The 17,843-nt window shown below is 35.7% G+C and overlaps 1 protein-coding gene across 1 annotated transcript in view; it reads right to left on the minus strand.

The window, feature by feature from the left end:
- The window catches only part of LOC128864457 (zinc finger protein 624), a 146,079-nt gene extending 137,542 nt beyond the window's left edge, over nt 1–8,537 (minus strand). Inside the window, exon 1 of the mRNA XM_054104121.1 lies at nt 8,311–8,537. The gene's annotated coding sequence lies outside the window, so the exon portion shown is untranslated. The remainder of the gene's footprint in view (nt 1–8,310) is intronic.
- Between the last annotated feature and the right edge of the window lie 9,306 nt (nt 8,538–17,843).

Here is a 17,843-nt window from a genome sequence, read left to right on the forward strand (position 1 = left end):
CCAAAAAAAAAATGGTTTCCAAAAATTTGTTACAAAAGCAGAAGTTTGTTCTCAAATAATTATTTTTAAAACGTATAACGTATTTTTTTGTAAAAAATAATGACTTCCATATTACACTTCAAAGAACTCTTGATAGATTTAGATCTCCTGCGAGCATTGTAAAGCTATTTCCTCAAACAAATTTTCGAAAAAAATTTGGTACAAAAGAAGAATTTTATTTTGGCAAATAATTATTCCTTCAAAAATTATATTTGAATCCAAAAAAAAAAAAACAAAAAAAGGAAATTTTAATAATTAAAAAATAACTGAAAATGTTACACTTCAAAATACTCTATACCTTAATTTTCACCACTGAATAAATCTGAAGATTATTAAACTTGTTTGAACATTTTTTTAGTTTACTTGTTGTTTTACTCAGCTTTATTTCCCGGCTTAAATTTTTAGAATAATTGACAACAATGTCTGAAATACTTAGACCAGTTGACACGAAATCAAACAGTTTAAAAAAAAAATTTTTTTTTTAAAAAGTCACCTCAGAGGATTGAAGAGTTTTTGTTTAATTTTTTAAAACTTTATCAACGGTATTAAAGCAAAAAATTTTGTGTGCTATTTTTACCTTTTAGGAAACTCAGTAAAATCTGGATAGATTTAGACTTCCTAGGAGGTATTGGAAAGATATTTACTGAAACAAATTTTTGGAAAAAACTTGGTACGAAAGCAGAATTTTATTTTTGCGAATAATAATTTCTTTAAAAAGTGTATTTTATTCTAAAAAATTAAAAAAAAAATTATAGAAATGTGAAAAATAAAATAAATAATAAAATAACTTCAAAAAATTGCATACCATAATTTTCAACATTGAATAAATATACGACGCCGACCTGATCCCACCAAATGCAGAGCATGATTTTCTTGCCGTGAATATTCTGCTTGGCCGTCGACGTTGATGCGTGGCCGGGCAAACCCCATGATTTTTTGCGTTTTGGGTTATCGTAGTGGATCCATTTTTCGTCGCCAGTCACCACCCGATGCAAAAAACCCTTCCGATTTTGTCGCTCGATCAGCAATTCGCACGTAAAAAGTCGCCGTTCGACGTCGCGCAGCTTCAACTCGTACGGGACCCAATGTCCTTGCTTTTGGATCATTCCCATCGCTTTTAGACGCTTGCAAACGGTTGATTTATCAACGCCCAATGATTCAGCAAGCTCTTCTTGGGTTTGGCACGAGTCCTCGTTTACCAATTCCCCCAATTCCGCGTCCTCGAACTTTTTGGGCTGGCCAAGACGCTCCTTGTCTTCGGTGTGAAAATCACCACTTTTGAATCGTCGAAACCAGTACTCACATGTTGAAATCGACGGAGTATGGTCTGGGTAGGCCTCCTGCAGCAATTCACGGGCTTGGGCTGTATTTTTTTTTCAAATTGAAGCAGAAAAGCAAAGCTTCCCGCAAATTGCGTTTCGACGGCACGAAAGTTGACATACTCGGAGCACGAAAACACTGCGTTGTTTATACTTCAGCGAAATGACAGATACTGATAAACAAAGCCTAGGGATGAGGCTTTGTCATGAATATATATTCAGTATTGCCAACGCGATAAAGTGATAAATAGCGCCATCTGTGTGTCACCTTTAAAACTAATTCAACCTCCCAATATTATTTTTGTTTTATTTTTTTTTACTCTCAAACCTACATTTAAACCAATTTTTAGAAAATTTGACGACAATGTCCAAAATACTTGGATCAGTTGGCATGGAATCACTAAGTCTTTAAAAATATTTTTTCCAAAAAATCACCACAGTCTATAGGAGCATTTTTGGTTAATTTTTTGAAAAATTTATTAAAACTATATTAAAAAAAACTTTATCAAAACTAAAAAAAACTTTATCAAAAACAAAAAAAAGTAAAAAACATGTTTATGCTACTTTTACTTTTTTCTTTGGGGTTAACCAAATCTTGATAGATTTAGACTTTTTAGTGCTCATAGGAAAGATATTTTTTCCACTTTTTTAGTGTTTGGAAAATTAATCCTTCCCAAATTTTTTTTTTTCAGTTGATTCCATCTTAAACCGAAGTCATAAAATCCTTTTTGCGCAGACCTTCTTAGCTTAAACACTGCCTTCATGTGGGGCGATTTTTGAAGAAATATTTTTTAAAACTAATCCTTTTATGAAAAACTAATTTTTTGAAGGTATTTTCAAATCGGTTTTGGTCACGTTAATCCAAACTCTTTTTACGAAATATTTTGCCACAAGTCGTAACATATAAAAAATTGTATAAGGCTGATGAAGAAAACGCAACATTTTATATGACGCACCCTAATGAGAACACATGCAAGGATTTATAATTTTATTTATAAATTTTCATTTTTGCCTGAATAAAAAATTTTATTTAGCAAAAATTCTGTATATTTCTGCTGTTTTGGAAGGCTTTCTTGATTTTTTAAAATTAATCAAATATCAAAACATATATTGGGTAAGCATAAAGAATCAAAGGCTTTTTAATAGAAATCATTAGTAGCAATAAAACGCATCGTTTAATGAGGCAACTAACTTCATGTAAAAGCATCATCATTAGGTTATTGAAATAAATCTCTGTCAAACTTTCGAAGTGCAAACTACACTTTTTTCAACTTTTGTCCAACAAAACGCCATTCACCATTCACGAGAAACTTTTCCTTTTTGTTTTAATCTGAAGAAAAATGAAGCGCAAATTCATCGCAAGCACAGTATCGTTACTTGGAATGAAATATAGTTGCATTATGGCAGCCCTAAGCGCAGAAAAATGTATGTGAATCCCTACGAAACCGGCACTTCGACTCAATAACTCAACAAATTGAAGTGACCATTGGCCACCAATGGCTAGTAATTGATTTTCCGTGCATCAAAAATCATCAAAAAGTCGATGCGTTCTTGGCCACAAAATATGAGCGTTTCTAGGTTATATTGACACGAAATTCATGCGCTCCCTCAAAGATGGAGCATTTTGTGACTCAAAAACGATGACTCAAAATAAATGGCAGACTTTCCTCAAAAACTTAACTCAAAATAGTAGAAAATTTGTTTCATTATTTTTTTAGCAAATTTGCCTGGTCATCTAAGAAGTGAATTCACTAGCCCAACTTTCTTTTGCTCTTTCAATGGAAGTCGATCTAAGTCTATGTTTAGAAAAATATATTAGGACTCCTGCTGACCATAGGTGTAGCATTACTGATATTCAGCCCCTGTGATATGATTTGACCGATTTGCTATAAATATTTTTCAATTTTCCCCAATTCGTTATCAAGCATCTCAACACATAAACTCATATTTTATTTACCATACATCACTCATAATACATTTCAAAGAAAAATTTACAAGTTCAAACAAAAAATTTACAAGTTCAAACAAAATAAAAATCGAAAACAAAAAGTTTTAAGGCATTTCATTTTGGCCACCACTTCATTTACTGCGCAGAAGTGTGAGCAAGAGCAGCACCACGAGCAAATGCAAACGAATTCGAATAGCAACAAAAATGAAGGTAAGTAAAACAATGGAGACAGAGCAACCATTGCTTCGAACTGGACAAGCAGGTTTGTCTTTGCACAGCGTCGCAGCGTGCGGCCCAAACTTTTGACAGTTGATTGATTGACGAATGTGTTTTGGCTGGGAGAGCAAAACATACGACGCCATGGCATCAAAGTCACAACGCAAAACGAGATAGCAACTATGTGAATGAAGTGGCCAAGAAATCGCTGCATTGAAAGAGTTCAACGATAGTCAACCATAATTGACCGAGGGCGAATTCACTCATTCGTATGGGATGGTGTTTGTGAGAAATTGCTGCGTCATCTCTAATAATGGTGGCGCGAGGAGAATGATAAAGGCCGTATGGATTTACATAATTTTGTTAGGGTAGGCCGAAGGCAAATTCGGTAGATCCGTATGAAAAATATATACATATGTAAATGAGCTCTCTGTAATGAATCGCTCGTAATGTGGCATCAAATTCAAATTCCTAAAAGTAAGCATTTTTTTGAATGGAAAGTGGAATAGAAATTAGAAAAAAGTGAAGCAGCTAATCAAAGAATTATTTTTGTCGAAATTAAAAAAAATAAATAAATAGTCCAATATTCCTCAGCGTTTTGTTAGTGCATGGGATAGATGACTTGTGAGTTTCCTCCACTCATGAAACATTTTTTCTTTGCACTTTTGGTACAGAAAAGGTAACTCCATTGCCATTTTTTATGCTTGAAATTCTAAATGATATTCAGTTTGGCTTTGCTTTCTCTGTTTACAAAAGTGAAAGCATTTTTCAAGGCAAAACGAAATCTGCGCCAAGCGAAAGTATGCGGCTTCAGTAGTAAGATGACCAATTTGGGACTGTTGTTTTTAAGGTTCATTAAAGTTACGCGCTTATTCGAGCATTCAGGTTGACTTTTATTAGCGGAAAAAATGCTAAACTCATATAAAATTTCACAATTTTAACGGCTTTTCAAATAGCTTTATTAAGTTAAAAATTATCGCATGGGAGCTTTAAAAAAATAAATGTGAAGCTTTTGGTTTTGAGAACTTTCGAAAGCGTTTTAAAAAATTTAAAATTTTGTTGCTAAAAAACTTTTTTTTTTGTAAAAATTTGTTTTTTGGTAAATTTTTTTTTTTTGTAAAAATTTTTTTTTTAAATATTGAAAAGAACCGAAAATTTTTGATTTCAAAAAATTATCTTCCAGAATTTGAAATATTGAATAAATCTCACAATTTTAACGTTTTTCTGTGTAATTTTTTCCAAAAATTTTTGTTTCTAAGTTTTGTTCAACAACATAGAATTTTTTTTAAATCAGTTTTTTCCTAAGTTTTGTTCAAAAACATAGAATTTTTTTTTAAATCAATTTTTTTAAATTATATTTTATGCTAAAATTTTTTTTTTTGGAAAAATATTGGAAAGAACCGAAGATTTTTGATTCAAAAATAATCTTCCAAAATTTGAAATATTGATTAAATCTCACAATTTTAAAGTTTTTTCTGTGTGATTTTTTCCAAAAATTCTTTTTTCAGAGTTTTGTTCAAAAACATAGAATTTTTTTTAAATCAAGGTTTTTATAATATTTTATGCTAAAATTGTTTTTTTTTTTTTGTGAAAATATTGAAAAGAACCGAAGATTTTTGATTTAAAAAAATTATCTTCCAAAATTTAAAGTATTGAATAAATCTCACAATTTTAAGGTTTTTCTGTGTAAGTTTTCCCAAAAATCTTTTTTCTGAGTTTTGTTTAAAAACATAGACTTTTTTCTAATCAATTTTTTTATTATATTTTATGCTAAAAATTTTGGCTTAAGTCCACTCGTTGTTTTGTAATGTTCATTGAAGTTGGGCGTTTATTCTGGCATTTAGAATTTAGATTGACTTTTACTAACGGAAAAAATGAAGGACTCAAATAAAATTTCTCAATTTTAAGCAATTTTTGAACCAATTAAAAATTAGTTAAAAATAATCGCACAAGGGTTTTAAAAAATTAATGTGAAGCTTTTATTTTGAGGTCTTTCGAAAGCGTTTTAAAACTTTTTCAATTTATTTTTAGTTTCTTTTGTAGGTTTACGGAAAAATTTGGTCTCACTAAACTACTTTAGCGGCAGGCTATTCACCTACCCTGTCAGAAATAAAGAAAACTACTACATCTGGATTGGAAAGGGGTGAAATCTGTACCGATACCCTCTGTCTTCTGTCTGCACCTCTGTCTTCATTGAGGATTCCAAGATGGAATTGGGAATCAGTACCTTCGGTATCACCCAAGCAGAAACTGTTTGCTGAGCAACTTATTGTGCTCCTTGCGGGAAAGCATTGATGCCGCATTGTGTAGGTGTTGTAGGTGGGACATCAGGAGACATCCCGTGACTGTCCTGATTGTAGTATTTTAACATGTCGCTTAGTCCACTGCGAATCTCCGGTGCCAGGCGACCGGAAAGGCCGGCCAATTGCTTTAATGTAGCCAGCAACATTTCTTTGTCTTTGCCCCAAGTACTGACGGCAAGCGATTTGATGGCTTTGTTGTGGTTTTGGACCTTAGAAGCAATTGCGGTTGTGTGCGCAGAAAAGAAGAACAAACTATCGAAGGTGACATCTAAAGTTTTGGGGTTGTTTACTGTTGGCATCGGTGAGTCGTCGACTTTAACCTTGAGCTGAAGTTTGACCTCCTTTGTCCAGGTGGTAAAGGGGGTCGTCGTAATTTAACTCATACTAGGAGAAAGTTGAAGATTCCTCGTACTGAAAGAGTGCGAAAGGCTGGTGAAGTAATCATTTATTTTGGAACTCATCCCATCAAAGTCATTGCCCGTCATCATTATCGAACAAGAGACTACCTCTGGTAGCTGGGGGTTCCAATGCCTTCAACAGTTCCTAAGAACCACCCAATCAATATTTCTAAGAACACTAGGAGAGTCTCATTGAGGAGTAGATGTCAAATGTCTGCAGAAGAAAGCATTGCCTGGGGTATAATTTACCAGTAGTACTCAAAGTCAATAGTGAATCGGTAAAGCCTAACTCTTGTAATTTCAGGATTGCTAAAAACAACAGATTTGCCCTTCATACCTCTTGCATACTCAGCCCTGCCATAAGTACTGTTACAAGTTAAAACCTTTATAGATATGAAATTATAATAGCTTTTTCTAATGAAGTTAGTTTGATTTATTCATCTAAATTTAAGAAAAAAAAAAATATTTTCATTCGAAATGGTCACTATTTGGTTTTACACAAGCCTTCAAACGAGTAGACCATTCAGCTCTTGCAGCACGCACGGTTTCCATGGATTTGTCGTCGCTGCTCGAACCAAAGATGATTTCACACTCTCCAAATTTCTGTGAGGTCTTCAACAGATCATGTTCTCTAATTCCGACCACAAACTGTAGTTCAATGGATTCACATCTGGACCTCCGGCGACCAATTTTCTGTGGCTAGGCATTGTTTTATTTGTCACTGCTGAGTGGTTTTTGATTGCCTTATGGGCTGGAGCGAAGCCTTGTTGGAAGATCCAACGCACCCCATTGAAAAGAGTACTGCTCAACTGCTTCATCACGTCTTCTAAGACATCCTCTTGGTACACTTTTGCCTTGGCATTAAACCCTTTTTCGCAGAAATGAAAAGATGTGAGACCCTTACAAGACACTCCCCACCAAATCATTACGGAGGTTGGATATTGGCCAAGCGTTTAGAAGGTTTAGCATAGATTTTGTCGTTTTGTTTATTAAAAACTTCTTCAATAGTGAAAATTTTCTCATCTGTGAAAAGAATATTTTCATAAGAATATTTAATAGCCGTTGTCTGCGTGCCATCGAAGAAGCTGCTTGCATCTGTCGAGTCTAATTTTCTTCAAATGCGTAGTGAAAAGATGACCAGTTGAGCGACGTTAGACTTTCATGTGGAAATAGTCTCGAATTAGTCTTGACATGGATCTGCCCGATACTTTCATTTCCCTGGACATGATTTTCTGCTTTCTAAAGGGATTTATGCGAATTTTTACTCGAACGGCTTTTATGGCTGCACTGGTGGGAACCATGCGGGTACGACCACTTCTTTTTAAGTCAGTCACTTCAAACGTTTGGGAAAAACGATTGATCTTGCGGTAAACAAATATTCACGAAATATTAAGTTTTTTCAGCAATTCGTAAATCTCACTTGCACTTTTACTACACTTTTGTAATGCAATCTTTGCAATGCAATTTTCTTTAGCTCCCCACTCCATTGTTAAGAAGCGAAATTTGCCACGAAACTGAGTATAATTGATAGACAATGCCTGCGAACAAAAGCAAAAAATAACGGACCTTTTTTTTTGCAAATTCTCGCCGCATGCATTGTAAAATTTGTCACAGTATGTATTGCAAGAATAAGTATATGCAGTAAAACGCAAATTGTACAATTTTTCTTGCCGAAAATTTTTCTTCTTTCGAAAACAAATTAAATTAATCGCTTAATTCAATCCATTAGCGCGTAATATTTTGCATCATAAAATCAGTTAAATTCGAATTTATGAAATTAAATCCATTGAGTGCCTTATTGAATGAAGCAACCTCGACTTCGAAAGAACTCACTAAACAACTTTGCGTTTACTACGAAATTCGAATGCGCTACGCTCTTTTCACATTATCTCTCTTGGTCTCCTTTCATCTCTTACACGCGCTCACTACAAATCAAACAAGCAGATTCGCAAATAACGCGGCACTTACTTTGCTGCTACTTACTTTTGTAATAAATTAATTAAAAGTTTCGAATTATTCAAAGGGCTTCATGAAACTTAGTTATTTACTAGCAGCTCCCTACCAAATACCACACAATATTGACTCACCCTGCTTGGCAATAGTAAATATAGTCGTGTGCTTCAGTGCCCGGTAGCGAGAGCTGGCCAAAGCAATTCAACTACAGAAATGCTTTGCTTAATGCGGAATTTACGTTTATGTGGCTTTTATATTATTACACCAACACTTATTCACTTCACTTGCACCTTCTGGTACAGGTTTTCTTTTCATTTCAGCATTAATTTTTGGTTTATTTATTGAATTCACACAGCACACTTTGCACAACCGACCGTAGCAGGCAGTAAGTAAAATCACGCAAAGAAATAAATTTTTGACAGCTGCTGCTGGCGCACAGCTGTTTCAGCCGAATACTGGGAGAGAGAGAGCGAGCGAGAGAGCGGTTTGGGGTGTGAGTGAGCGTTGTTTTCAAGAGTGTAGAGCGACGTGCGCAGTGAATGTTCGAAAAATTCAAAGTCTGCCAAAGAACTGAGTGAAGTGTTTTTAGAGAGGGTTGAGTGTTTGCTGCTGCTTTTGAGTGCGAAAAATAGTGGTTTTACATACAGACACATGCATTTACTACATGTTTGGTAAAGGTATGTATGTTGGGAGTTGTGCAAAGCGAAAAAGAGTGCTTATGTGTGTGTATGTAAATGTATATTACAACAACACGTGTAATCAATTATTTTTTTGCTAGTGCAAGCGTGCAAGTTCGTCATGTTTATGATGAGTGAGGAGTTTAGTGCTTTAGTTGTTGTTTTTCCAAAGAATTTAAGGTTTTTTTTATTAATTCCTCTAAATGCTAAGAATAAATATGAATCAGTACAAAACAGAAATCAAAGATACATGTATAAAGAGCGAATTTTTTTTCTTTTCATATCGAAAAATTTAATTTATTTTCAATGTCAAACTCATTCTGGACATACTCTATTTATCTACAATTAAAATATTGTTGTGTAGGAAACTTTAATGAAATATTAACGCCTTGTTTTGTAATTATGAGTATTTAAATTGTTCAGTACTTCGAGTGAGTCATAACGGGCCCTACTGAAAATCATGAAATGAGTATTAGTCAATTATTTTTCATATTGAAATAGACAAAAAAAATTTGGATAAATTATTATTTTTAATTTGATTAATTAACCTATGTACATGAATATCTACATATACATATAGAAGAGGATGTATGTTTGTATGTTTCTACTTAGTCGGGCCATAAATTCTGTGACAAATTTTACAAGGCATACGACGAGAAGAAATTTGCTGAAAAAGTTCCGTTATTTTTTGCTTTGGTTCGCAGGCATTGTCTACTCATTAATTATACTCCGTTTCGTGGCAAATTTCGCTTGTTAGCAATGGAGTGGGGAGCTAAGGAAAATCGCATTGCAAGGATTGCATTACAAAAGTGTGGTAAAAGTGCCAGTGGGATTTACGAAGTGCTGAGAAAACTTAATATTTACAGAATGTTTGTTTACCGTACGATCAATCGGTTTTCTCAAACGTCTGAGCAGAAAATCATATCCAGGGAAATGAATGTATCGACCAAATCCATGTCAAGACGAATTAGAGATGATTTCAATACAGTTTGTGGTCAGAATTGGAGAAAATAACCTGTTGAAGACCTGACAGTAATTTGGAGAGTCTCAAACACTATTTGGTTCGAGCAACGACGACAAATCCTTGGGTACCGTGTGTGTTGCAAGAGCTGAAAGGCCTAACCGTTTGAAGGCTTGTGTAAAAGCAAATGGAATGAAAATTACATTTTTTTTTAATATTTATTTGCTGCTTAGAAATAATTTGAATGGAGTTACCACTTATACAAACAGTTAAAAAAATTGTATTAAAATAAGTATTAAAAGATGCGTACAAAAACGTTTGATAAATCTTTAATTGACAATGTTTTTGAAAGCGCTAGATCCTATGCAATAGGCGAGTTGTAAAATATATGAAATGAATTCATAGTATCAAACGAAAAGTGTTCAAGAACCCTTTGATATAGAAATTTTCCAAAAGGGTTGCCATTGACTTTGTATAGTAAAATGTCTACAACAAGTAACTTGATCTGTGAATTGGTGTTTTTTTTTTTTTTTGCTGACGAACGTGTGCCATTTTCTCCATATAAAAAATTGAAGTATTCGTTTTATTGAAAAAATGTATTGTATATCACCGTGAAAAAAATTAGCAAAAATCAACGCGAATCGTGAGGCACTTTAAACTAGCGCATTATAATACCAAAATCAATAGGCTGTAAAGCTGCATAGATTTTTTAGATTTATTTGAGGTTTGCACTTCGACCTCATGGTCTCTTGTGCCCTCTATTCATCACAGTACCTCATCCAGACTCAGTTCTCTTATGAAACATAAGATAGAGCTGGGTTGGAGTGAGCGTATCCGCACTATATCGCTACATTCAAGGAGAAGGTGCATTAGAGTATCCTGGGCTTGGTCGTAGAAACGACAAGAGTCAGTACTATCATGCTATCTTGTGCGCAGTCTGCAATGGCCTGTGAGAATGCCCAAGACTGTTCTCGCTTCTCTATCCTTGGGAAGAGTTATGAGTTTTCTTAAAATCTTCTGGTTGTACCCCTCCAGTAAGGATTTCGCTTTCGTAGTTTCATAGTTTGGTGCCAGCTAACCTCTCTTAGCCTTAGCTCTTCAAGCTTCCGCGTGTGTATCGATCGTCCAATGACCGGTAAATACAGCTACCTACGTGTTTGGAAATTGAATGGCGAGGAGTCCAAAGGACTTTCTGAGACCTCTGTCTATTGCACTGGAGCCAAATATTATACTGGCGCTTTCCTGAGAAATAAGTTGTGGGAATCCCCTTTAATAAGAGTCAGAGAGATGACGATGATTGGATAGAACATCTCTGAGACCAAGCAGCAATTTCTTTTTCCTCTATGTCTGGGAACCCAGATTAGAGAAATGTTACCTGCATACCCAAGAGATTTGATCCCCTCCTCATAGGAGTTGACTAGTTTGGATTTACATCATGGCGCCGTCAGACATTTGATAGGGGCTTAACGGCCGGAAAAAATGCTAATATCTCTCTCGCTCCCCACGCAAAGACTTCTGCCTGAAAAACACTAGCAGTTTACGGAAGTTTAAAGGAAATAGTTAAATTGGCTGATTTAGAGAAAACCCCTGCTCCGACTCAAAATTTTATCTCGGAGCCGTCAGTGATGATAGAGGTAGATTTTCGGTGTAGATTTTCTTCCGTTCCAATCCCGCATACTTAGAAAGATTATCCTGGCACGACTCTCAAACTCCAGTTTGCGGATAAAGTGATCTGTTCGAAGTTCAGAGATGTTAATTGCCTGAAAATGCTACCATGTCCCTCCAGAGGCCAACCTCCTTCAACCTGTGCAGGCTACACTGCTGGAGTTTTTTTTTCAAATGCCGGTGTACTCCAGTAAAGCTACATAGCCAGAAGTGTTCTAAAAATTCTAACTAAATAGTTTGAAATTGAGATGAATTTTTTGGAATTTTTAAAATTTTGTTAGAGTTTGAAACTTTTAATTATAATGTATTTGTTATGTTATGAACTATTATATATTTTTCTGAAAAAATTACATAAAAAGCAATAAAAAGTGAAAACTTTCAATATGTTGTGAAGTTATTAGTGTGAACAAAGGTGCATTGGAAGGTAAACGTGATTATGTTTAAAAGTGGCGCAAAATTAATCACCCTATCGGTAGGTTTATAACTTTTGCAAATGCCGTCGTACGTCAGTCGTATTTGACACACTGAACTAGGCAGCTGCAGTATACAAACAGACAAGCAATGAAGCGCGTAAAGATCGAAACATAGATTATAATTTTTTTATTGAGTAAAAAAGTTAGTCAAAAATAAAATTGGATGGTTAATTTTGCGCCACTTTGTATGTGCACCACTCCAAATAATTGTGTTTTATTAAAACGAAAGTAAAAATGTTATTCAAAAACAAAATTGGATGATTAATTTTGCGCCACCTTGTTTCATACAAATTTATCTCATCGAATTCAATTCGAAACATAGATTATTATTTTTTTATTGAGTAAAAAAGTTAGTCGAAAATAACATTGCATGATTAATTTTGCGCCACCTAGTAATTACAATTTTCAAACTAAAGATTACAAAACAAAAGTTTTCATAACTATTTTTTATTTACTAAAAAGTTATTCAAAAACAAAATTGGATGATTAATTTTGCGCCACCTTGTATGCACACCACTCAAAATAATTGTTTTTTTATTAACAAAAGTAAAGCGCGTAAAGATCGAAGCATAGATTATTATTTTTTTATTGAGTAAAAACGTTAGTCAAAAATAAAATTGGAGGATTAATTTTGCGCCACCTGTTAATTACAATTTTCAAATTAAAGATTTCAGAAAAAAAAAATTTCATAACTATTTTTTATTTACTAAAAAGTTATTCAAAAACAAACATCGATGACTAATTTTGCCCCACCTTGTATGTACACCAGTCAATTTCATTATTTTATTAAAACAAAAGTAAAAATGTTGTTCAAAAACAAAATTGGATGAATAATTTTGCGCCACCTTGTATGTACACCCCTAAAAATAATTGTTTTTTATTAAAAAAAAGTAAAAGTGTTATTCAAAAACAAAATTGGATGATTAATTTTGCGCCACCTTGTATGTACACCACTCAAAATAATTGTTTTTTATTAAAAAAAGTAAAAGTGTTATTCAAAAACAAAATTGGATGATTAATTTTGCGCCACCTGGTAATTACAATTTTCAAATTAAAGATTTCAAAACAAAAATTTTCATAGCTGTTTTTGATTTAGTAAAAAAGTTATTCAAAAACAAAATTGGATGATTAATTTTGCGCCACCTTGTATGTATGTATACCAGTCAATTTCATTATTTTATTAAAACAAAAGTAAAAATGTTATTCAAAAACACATTGGATGATTAATTTTGCGCCACCTCGTATGTACACCACTCAAAATCATTTTTTTATTAAAACGAAAGTAAAAATGTTACTCAAAAACAAAATTGGATGATTAATTTTGCGCCACCTTGTTTCATACAAATTTATCTTATCGAAGTCAATAGAATAGAATTGACATAGATTTTGCTCTCCCGAAGTGTTGTTTTGCCTCAATGAATCTTGAATCTTGGTTAATCGACTTTTTGTTGTTACTCTGTAAAGTTTATGTAATCATAGACTCAATAAACGAAATTAAATATCAACTATGTTTTACTCCTATACCCGTATCAAGAGCGTCAATTTTCGAGGCGATACTTAATTTTTGCGCGGGTTATCTGCCAACGCTGCATTTCTCTCGACTTAATTGCTATTTTGCCCATTACAAAATCATACAAACATATCTTTATGCCGCCATATTTTTGTCATGTCAATTGGACGTAGCCATAAATCAACGAAGCGCAATGGTGCCACCCATCCCTTCCAGTGTCAGCACACTCACCTACTTACATAGGCATGCATGTATGTATGTATGTATATGTATATATATATGTGCATGTGTGTATACTTAGAAGTGTGTAATTGTATATTTCTTTGCCGCTTATCGCATCACACTATCGATCTGACGACTAACGTGTATATCCCCTTGCTCCCCGTTGCCACTTTGGGCGTTTTATTTCTCATTGATTCATTGGAAGTGCGATTCTTCTGCGCTTCAATGCAGCTACATGCATACATACATACATACAGACATATATACATACATACATACATACATGCATACATACATACAAACATGTCTATGCAGCATTTGTGCGGCGCTAAAAGTAAAGTTGTCTTTTGCACTCACTCCGCATTTGCTGCGACTTGCAAGCGGCTCATCATCTACATCTGATTGTGACGCGCATCGTCGACCATTCAACTAGCGCTGGCCGGCCCTGTTATTAAATCAACATCAGCTCTACCAAAATGGCAAACAACAATCGTAATTCGGGCGATACGATTGCAGTGGCACAACACAACCAGATCATTGCAGCAATAGGAATGGCAGCAGCAGAGCAACAGCAGTAACAACACCATCAGTTCCGTCAGCTGCAAGCCAGCATTGCACACATACACACACGCATGTGGCAAGCATTCGCTAAATCAGCAACATCACCGCAAATTATCGACTTTACTCGCATTTGCCTCCTATCCTCGCTGCATCTCACCTTGTTGACTTCCTTTTATACAGTTTGATTGCTCATCTGTGCCTATTTGAGGCTTTGGCCTGCTTAGCATTTTTGGTCAATTCTGCTGTGAATCCGCAGGCTAAAAGCATTTTTTTTGTTTATTTCTTACTCCTTCCCCACTCCTTTCTTGTCACTGCCTGTTGGGCTTTTTGCGCATACTAGTGTGTGTGCGTGTGTGTATGTATAAATGTGTATGTGTTCGCATGCATATTTTTAAGCGTATCTGGGCCGTTTGAGCGTTCAGTTAGTTGGTTGCTTTATGTGCGATTTCCACGCTAAGATACATAAAATTAATGAATGCAGACGCTCGCTTTTTGCCTGCATATATTTGAAGACTTATTTGTATATGCGGAACCGAGGTATGGACCCAAGAACAATATCGATGGCAATTGGAGTTTTACAAAATTTTTGTTTCCTTTAGCTGGGACATCTACGTACATTCAGTAGTAAAATTTGGGAGGTTTTTGAGCATTCTTCGTAAGGTAGAACTTTTATTTAGTCTAATAAATTTTAGTAGGCGATCGAATAATGAGCTGTATGAGCTCCACGACGGCATAGACAGAGTGCAGCGAGTAAAGATCCAGCGGCTTCGTTGGCTGGATCATGTCGGCCGAATGCAAACAAACGCACCGGCTCAGAAACTCTTCGATGCGGTACCAGCTTGTGGTAGCAGAGGAAAAGAAAAGCCTTCCTTGCGTTGGAAAGTTCAGGTGGAGAAAGACTTGGCTTCACATGGCTCCGATTAGCATGAGAAAAAAATGCTGGAAAAAACGGAAAAAAATAAAAATAACTTAAAAATGAAATTTTTTTTAAGTTTTTTGTGGTTATTGGGTTGGGGAATAAGTTCATAGCGGTTTTATATTTTCTTTTATTTTACAACTATTTGTTTGCTGTTCAGCAAAGGGTAAGTAATCATTCGATAGAGTTCTTTCTGCTCTAGAAAACTATGTTAATTGTAATTTTGAGTTATTTAATTTTTCATTATTGTAGTTTTGAGGCTTAAAAATTAAATATCCAGGAGGCAAAAATCAACATTTTCGATACCTGCTCTATTTTGCTTTTCATCGAGGTAAAAAAGCTGCCAAAGCAGTTCGGGACATTTGCGACGTGTGGAAAAGGTGTCATAGGCGAGTTTATAGCACGGAAATGGTTTGCAATGTTCAAAAATGGCGACTTTAACGACATTGACACGTCCTGTAACGAAAGTCCTTTTGAATTCGATGAAGAACGTCTCAAATCACTTTTGAAGGAGAACAGTCGCCAAACGAGTCCTGAATTTGCGGAAAAAATTAACTGCGATCATAAAACGAATCCAATTGAGATTTATTCAATGGGATTTACCAAAAAATTGGGAGCCTGGGTATTGGCCACGAGCTCAACGAAAAAACAAAGAACCTCGCCTTCAAATTGCTTCTCAGCATCTCGACCAATTTCGAGCAAAACGCGGTCATAAAGAGAGTTTTTTATACCAAATCGTCGCGGGAGATGAGAAATGGTGCCTATGCATCAATATGAAGCAAAGAAAGGAGTGGGTGGCTCCAGAAAATCCTCTAAAGCCGAGAGTTAAGTGGGATCTTCATCTAAAGAAGATCATGATATGTATTTGGTAAGAGTGAGAGGGCATGATGCACTGGGAAATGCTCCAAAAAACTGCCACAGTCAACAAGGAGCTCTACATTGCACAGCTGCACCGCGTGAAAGAGGCTGTTCACTGAAAATACCTGATCGACATGGTCAAACCATACTCCTTCACGGCAACTCCAGGCCCCAGCGAAACGAATTACTATCTAACCCAAATCCTCAGCGGACACGGTGGCTTTCTTGTGTAACTCCGCCGTTTTAATCTAGCAGATAATTCGACCTGCCGAGTACCACAGCGAAGATGAGAGTGCAGAATACTTGACTTTTCCCAGCGCCAGATATTTTGAAGAGCACTTCAAGCTCGCAAAAGTCGTCGGCGTCGTCCCCACACCAGATAACCTTGTAACGCAAATGCTGAACTCGAAAGAGAAATAGAAACAGTTTGCAGCAAGGATATTAATAAAACTACGAAACTTAGAATGAGAGCACAAAGCGGAAGCAAAGCGAATGCGACTGATATAGAATACCCAACAGATGTCCAGATGCGTTGCCCAAAGAAGCCATTTTGAAACAGATCTCCTGTGGGGATGACTGTATTCACGAATAGACGACAAGCACGAACACGTGAGGCAAAGTCTCAGGACGAACCCAAACACACGACAAGTCGATATCGAGTAGGTAGGTAGGTAGGTAGGTATAGTGGTTGTCGGTTGACACACCTAGGCCTGCTGTAGGCCCATTGTGATACCACCAGGGCTGTCCCCTCTCCACACTCTACATCGAGTAACGATATTGCAACTTTTCGGTGCTCCCATTGGCAATGGCTACTATCGATAGCGTTTAACCCCAATACGCAATTAAGAGAGGAACCTTTTACGCCAGGTACCTGTCTAAAAACCACAAACGTAGTTCTACCTTGATAAAATTGCTTTTAGCAGTCCCAGCGTGGAATCAACCGATAGGGGAGGGATGCTACAGGGTTAGTGGGAGCATGCCCCACATACCACTGGTGTGACGGCACCTGTGATGATATTTCTGATGCACTCCAAGGGCTCGAATGGGAGGTCCTTCAGCATTTGCCGTATTCTCCGGATCTTGCACCGACCGACTACCATTTTTCCGCTCCCTGCCAAACCATTTAAGAGCCGTTATCTTCGAAAACAAAAAAGAGGTCCTTAAAAACTGGCTCAACAACTTCTTTGACACCAGACCAGGCGACTATTGGCGGAACGGCATCAACAAATTTGGCGAGAGGTAGAAAGAGGTTCTAAACAGCAACCGCAAATATATAATAGATTAACTTACTGATATAATTTTTTTTGTTTAAATAAAGGTCTTCGGTAAAAACGCTACGAACTTATTCCCAACTTAATTTTTTCTAACAGGACAACGTCTGCATGGGTCTACTAGTTGAAAATTGGAAAAAATGATTTAATAATCATTACTTAATATTTTCAGTATTTCCTGTATATAAAAACAAAAATTACTACAAAATGTGAGCAGGTTTTTTTTGGTTTTGTTTTTGTTTTTGTAGATATATTTGTGATCACGAGGCTTATGTCGGAGAAAGGTGACGGCATACCATTTTCTACGTTCAATCCAATTGCCATATCCGATTGAATGTCACGCATGAAAAGTCATCAAGAGAAGCAGTGGATTAAGTCTGAAGAAAGGAAGATTTAGTTTATTGTACATCCATAATACATCCAGAGAAGGGCTTGAAAAGTGCCACGGTTGTTTGAAAAAGTCATTGCTGTGCCTTGAGAAAAATCTGCGGAAGATCATTGACGATTTTCCTGCCACACATAACTTCAGCTATTCGCTTCCAACTGCAATTCA

This window comes from Anastrepha ludens, chromosome 5, assembly GCF_028408465.1.
Source record: "Anastrepha ludens isolate Willacy chromosome 5, idAnaLude1.1, whole genome shotgun sequence".
Lineage (NCBI taxonomy): Eukaryota > Metazoa > Arthropoda > Insecta > Diptera > Tephritidae > Anastrepha > Anastrepha ludens.